A 6,362-nucleotide genomic window follows, 5' to 3' on the forward strand; every position below is an offset into this window, starting at 1 on the left:
TCTAGGTCAGGTCATGTCAACATTAAGACCCATAATATTGACAGACAGCATTTAGAATGGGTAGCAAAACTTCACTCTTCATAGCCTATTTGTGCAGCAATTAATTTGGACAATCCAGGTCAGGTAAAGCAAACAACTGTACAGAACACTGAAAAAGAAATACTTAGCAAGTGATGAGTTTTTTGGTATTTATTAGTTTTGTTTTTAATAAAATTTTAATAATGACAAATTTGATAGAAATGAATTCCAAACCATTGGAAAACTGAATCAGTGAATCCATACTGATAATAAATAGATAAGTAAGTTAAATAAGTGAATATGGGAGTGCCTGGATGGCTCAGTCGGCTAAGCATCTGACTTTGGCTCAGGTCATGATCACAAGGTTCCTGAAGTTCTAGTCCCGTGTGGGGCTCTGTGCTGACAGCTAGCTCAGAGCCTGGAGCCTGCTTCAGATTCTGTGTCTCCCTCTCTCTCTGCTCCTGCCCCACTCATGCTGTCTCTATCTCTCATAAATAAACTTCTAAAAAAATTTTTAAATAAGTGACTATGTACATATGTACACATAGAATAAAAGCCTACTTACAGTAGAATTCTGAAATCTGATCACAAATATGATGAGAGAGCTAGAGAGTCCTTATTTCTAAAGGGAGGATACATTTGAGGATCCTGCATGATTCTTCAAATTCTAACATTGTTTTCCCAAGTGCTCAAGTTTGCTTGTAAAGACTCATATTAAATATGTTATTACTGAACAAGAATACAGTAGGCAAAAATTGATGTGTAATATTAGGAAATGTCAACATATATTTCTTTAAATATATAGTATATAAATACACTTGTACATATACACACACGCACACACACTACACATTCATATATATACTCGAGTCCCTCCCTCCTTTCTTTTTTCATTAAGGTCCCTGTGATATTAAGAAAAAAATGTACGTTTCGTCTTTGACCCTGGTTCCTGGCACAGTGCTCCTAACACTTGGGAGTTTCCTGTGATAGGGGTGTTGTTTTTATTCATAAGGAACTCTTTTGATCACACTTGAGTTTATGCTAATGAGATGACCCTTAGCAAGCCCACAGGTGGCTTCAGGATGGGGGCTGGTGACTGAAAGCCAAGCAGAATTAGAGGGTTCCTGGGACAGAGGAGAGGCTGGAAATTGAATCCAATCACCAACAGCTAATGATTTAATCAGCAATACCTACATAATGAGGTCTCAATAAAAACCCCTGCACAATGGGGTTCAGAGAGCTTTCCTGTTGGTGATCGCATCAATGTGTTAGAAGGGTGGCATACCCAGAAAGGAGGGGGGTCTCCTCCCCACTCATACCTTGCCCTATATATCCCTTCCATATGGCTGTTTCTGCATTATATCTTTTATAAGAAAGATCTTACTAAACCACTCTCCAGAGTTGTGAGTCATTCTAGTGAATTATCACATCTGAAGGGGGCAGATCATAAGAACCCCCACATTTGTAGGTAATAGAGTGGGTTCTGGGGACCTCACTTGCAACTTGCATCTGAAGTGAGGGCAGTCTTGTGGCACTGAGGCCTTTATTTGTGGGACTGAGGCTAACCCCAAGAAGACAGTGTCAGAATTGAAATGCATGGTTGGACACTTGGTGTCATAGAATTGGAGAACTGGTGTGGAAAAAATAACACGTACTTGGTTATCAGAAGAAAAACACTGCAGACCCAATGAGCAAAAAGAGAAAAGAGAGTGCTACCCTGGCCAGTTTTAGACTCGTTTGCTTTCTTTCAAGGCTGCAGGTGGCCCCAGTACGCCATTGTAGCCCTGAAAGCAGGAGAAAGAACCTTATAAACTGCACTGATGCTGACTAAATGTAATCACGTCTCCAAAAACCTAAATTGCATTGTCATATGGAAACACAAGAGAGAATCCTAAACCATTGATGGAGAAGGAAATGATTTTCTATATTGGCAGAGAGGGGAAAGAAGGCACCGAAGGTTAAAAGCCCGGAATTACTACTGTTCCAAGCTGAAAAGCTAAGGAATGTGCAGAGCAAGACCACAGTGCAGGCACATAAAGAATGCACATTTGTATATGTGTATTCTGATATCAAAAACCAATATACACACATATACACATATGGGTATGTTAATTTTGATACTGGGTTACTCTGACCAGAGAAGTTGAGGATTTGCTCTGAGCACTCTACTAAGCCAATGATTTAAATGATCCCGTTCTGTGTTGTCCTTATAAACAAGCAATTATTAAACCAGCAATGTATACAACACGTTTCTTTTTTTTTAATTTTTGTTTTTTTAATATTTATTTTTGAGACAGAGAGAGAGAGAGACAAAGTGCGAGGCACAGGCAGAGAGAGTGGGACGCAGAATCCGAAGCAGGCTCCGGGCTCCGAGCTGTCAGCACAGAGCCTGAAGTGGGGCTCCAACTCAAGAACCATGAGATTGTGACCCGAGCTGAAGTCAGAGGCTTAACTGATTGAGCCCCCCAGATGCCCCACAACACTTCCGTTTCTTTCATTTAACAAGGAGAGTGGCTACTGTAGGCAGGCACTTGGGATTTGGTAATAAACTAGTCAGACAAAATGTCTCTTTCCTGGAACTTCTACTTTAGTGGGGCAGACAATAAAGAAAAACAGCCAGGTGTGATGGTGTGGTGGTGGTGGAGGGGTGGGCAGTAAGCTGTGATGTTATTTTGGAGCATACAGTATCTGTTACTTGTCATAGGGCTATTATGAGGATCAACTAAGAAGGAATAGTTTGAAAACTTTAAGGCCTTATGTAAGTATCATTAATCCTATACATTTATGTTCCATTCTTTACTAGTCAGTCAACATTTGTAATACTATTCATTTAAATTCGACGAGGGTTTGGTAGGAAGAGAATGCAAATACATTTTTATTAATTTGTAATTAGTGAATGGACGGATGTCCTGTTTTGATGAACTTTACGAAGTGATGGTAACAAGACATTCCAAGAACCTTCTGAAAAGCCCACAAACAATGCTCTCAGCAGTGTTGACAAAGACAAATAGAAAGAGCAAGGTCCAGTAGGAGCTGGAAGACCATACAGGAGACAAGCAAACACATGGCTGTAAGCAAGGCTTCGGAATGGGAAAGGGTAGAAGTAGAACAAGTCTCGGAAAACGGGACTGCATCCAAAGCATCTGGAAGTCCACCCAGAAGAGACCTTCTCTAGCATACAACATTATGACCGCTGTGTACCATCACAGGTAGAATTAGGCCTGATGCTTTCCGGCAAAAGGCATTCCTTCAGACACAGAGTACAGTGGTGCCTCCAGCACTCAGGCTAAATTAAATACTATTCCTTCCAAGTAGAACCTTCCTAATAAAATGAGACAAATGGCCCAAGGAGGACAGATTTTGGAGTAAAACACTCCTTTCCAGCAGTAACAACGCAACTGAGAGAAACCACACTTTACTTCCTACCCTTCCATCAAGGCTCTGCCATGCTGTTTGGACTATTTATTTCCATCTCTCTCCTTGATGTGTATTTTTCTGTTACTTTTTGTGACTAGTCTAGTGGACCTGGTTGGCTGAGCAGTGCTTTAAGGCACAGGGGTTCATGAGAATTGCAGAAAGACCATAAAAGAGGCATTCTTCTATTTTGCTTCAAGTATTTAAACAACACAAAACAATTAAAAATTTTGGGGGGCACCTGGCTAGCTCAGTCAGTAGAGCATGTGACTCGATCTCAGTTAGGGTAGCAATTGCTTAAAAATAAACTCTTAAAAAAACAAAGGAAATAAAAAAACTATTAAGAACTTTATTTTTCTAAAAGTTTATTTTTGACAAAGAGAGAGTACAAGTAGGGGAGGTGCAGAGAGGGGCAGACACAGGATGTGAAGGGGTCTTTGCAGTGACAGCAGACAGCCCGATGAAGGGCTCAAACTCATGAACCATGACATCATGACCTAAGCCAAAGCTGAATGCTCAAATGACTAAGTCACCCAGGTGCCCCAAAACTACTAAGAACTATAAAACACTTGCTACTCAAAGTGTGGTCCATGTACCAGCAGCCATCAGCAGGGAGACAGAAATGCAAATTCTCAGGCTGTCAGACCTACTGAATCAATGTCTAGGGGTAGGACCCAAGGAGACAGAGCATGAGCAGCAGAGGGGCAGAGAGAGAGACACAGAATCCCAAGTAGGTTCCAGGCGCAGGGCTCAAACTCACGAACATGAGATCATGACCCGAGCTGAATTCAGATTAACTGACTGAGCCACCCAGGTGCCCCTGGGGGAAACATATCTTAAGGAAACTCTCATAGATGATTCTTATACTTGCTAACATTTAAGAAGTACTGTTTTTATAAAACAAATGCACCCGCTCTTAGATATACTTACATGGTGAATAAGAAAAATCTATTTATTTTTCCTATATAAGATAACAATTGTTGAGTGTGACGGTCATTCTGCTCTTTCACGTTATTGGTCAGCCTTCATTTCACAGGTATAAATATAAAATACGTATGTAGTGCATTACCTATCCATGTGTCAAGAACCAGCAAGTCAGCAAAATAAAAAGCAAACAGCCAAAATACACATTATAAATACGGATTCATAATTATATCAAGATTATCTTATCCTAGAAGAAAACACACACATTAGCCAGAAGCAAAGCAAATCTACATTTAAGAATAATTTTCCCACACTTTATATGTATTACATGCACGTGTACATGTACAAATATATGCAGGTTTGTGTATACACATATGCATGTGTACCACATACATGTACTTGCATGTGTGTACACATACACACAGACTTTTGGACTTCAAGGATCGAAGGATCTGTAAAATGTAGCTATGTGGACTCCCTAAGATTACAGATGGCCAAGGCTCTATTTTTATTTCCTTGAGGACCATTCAATCTAAACTGAAATCCTTATCAGTATTTCAAAATAGGCGGAAAATGTTACTATCACTATGAAAACAGACCTTGCTTTCTGCACCATGGATTCTAAAACTGTGGAATATTAGCCAAACTTACCCGTTAGACCCCTGCCTACCTTGAGAAGAATCAGAGGACATGCGATGCCTTGGTGGCTCAATCAGTTAAGCACCTGACTCTTGGTTTTGGCTCAGGTCATGATATCATGGTTTCATGAGTTCAAGCCCTGCATCGGGCTCTGTGCTGATAGCACTGAGCCTGCTTGGGATTCTCTCTCTCCCTGCCCCTTCTCCACTCATGCTCTCTTGACATAAACAAACTTAAAAAAAAAAATCAGAAGGCATTTATTGTATATGTGCTACTAACCAATTAAAAAATTTTTTTAGTTCAAGTATAATTAACATAGTTATGTTAGTTTCAGATATCTACTGATTCAACAATTATATACATTTCTCAGTGCTGCTAAACAATTTATTAGGAACTTATAGAACTTGGGAAATAAAGTTCAATGACTAAACACTGAATGAACAGATTAATAAAACTTTTTTTAAAGGGGGCCCCACTTCAGACTCCATGCTGACAGCACCGAACCTGCTTGGCATTCCTCTCTCAAAATAACTAAACTTAAACCCCAACAAAAATCTTTTTTTTTTAAGGGGAATAAACTATCTCACTGGCTTATTACTATTGATTTTTAAAGGGGAAAGATGATAGGGCCACTTTTCATCTCACATTCAATTATCAGTGAATTCTTCACAGAATTGAGAACTGCAATGTTTATGAGTGTGACCAGTATGTCTGAAGAGGGCCTCTCACACTGAAGTTTTAACCATTATTTTCAGGAAACTATTTCAAATAACATAAACTTCTATAGCTCTACCTCTTTGCACTCTGAGTGCTTAGGGGCAAAACTCCTCCCCTATCCGTGAACTCTTTCACTACCTTTACCATCCTTTACTTTGTCTAGTTTCATCTTCCATGAGAGGAAAATGTTTCTCTGAGACAGGTGCACTCAGAAAGTATGGTGCGTCACTTTATTTTCTCCTTTGAATCAAAATAGGAAGGAAAGTAATAGAGGGAGGGAAAAAAATTCCATTATTTCTGGGGCACCTGGTGGCTCAGTAGGTTGAGTGTCTGGCTCTTGATTTTGGTTCAGGTCATGATCCCAGGGTTGTGGGACTGACCCCTGCCTCTGACTCTGTGAAGACCGTGTGGCTGGGGCCTGACTGGGATTCTCTCTCTTCCTCTCTCTTTGCCACTCCCCTGCTCGTGCTCACTCCTAAAATTAAATAAACATTATGGTGGGGGGGGGGAGAACCTAGTATTTCCTATCAAATTTGATAAATACCTATGATGGAAAAAAGATAAGTCTGTTTTTATTTTAAAACCATTTTAATTTACAAATACAAAACATCTTGGAAGGCAGAAAATGAAAGAAAAAAACACACAAAACA

Source organism: Suricata suricatta, chromosome 2, assembly GCF_006229205.1.
Source record: "Suricata suricatta isolate VVHF042 chromosome 2, meerkat_22Aug2017_6uvM2_HiC, whole genome shotgun sequence".
NCBI classification, from domain to species: Eukaryota; Metazoa; Chordata; class Mammalia; order Carnivora; family Herpestidae; genus Suricata; species Suricata suricatta.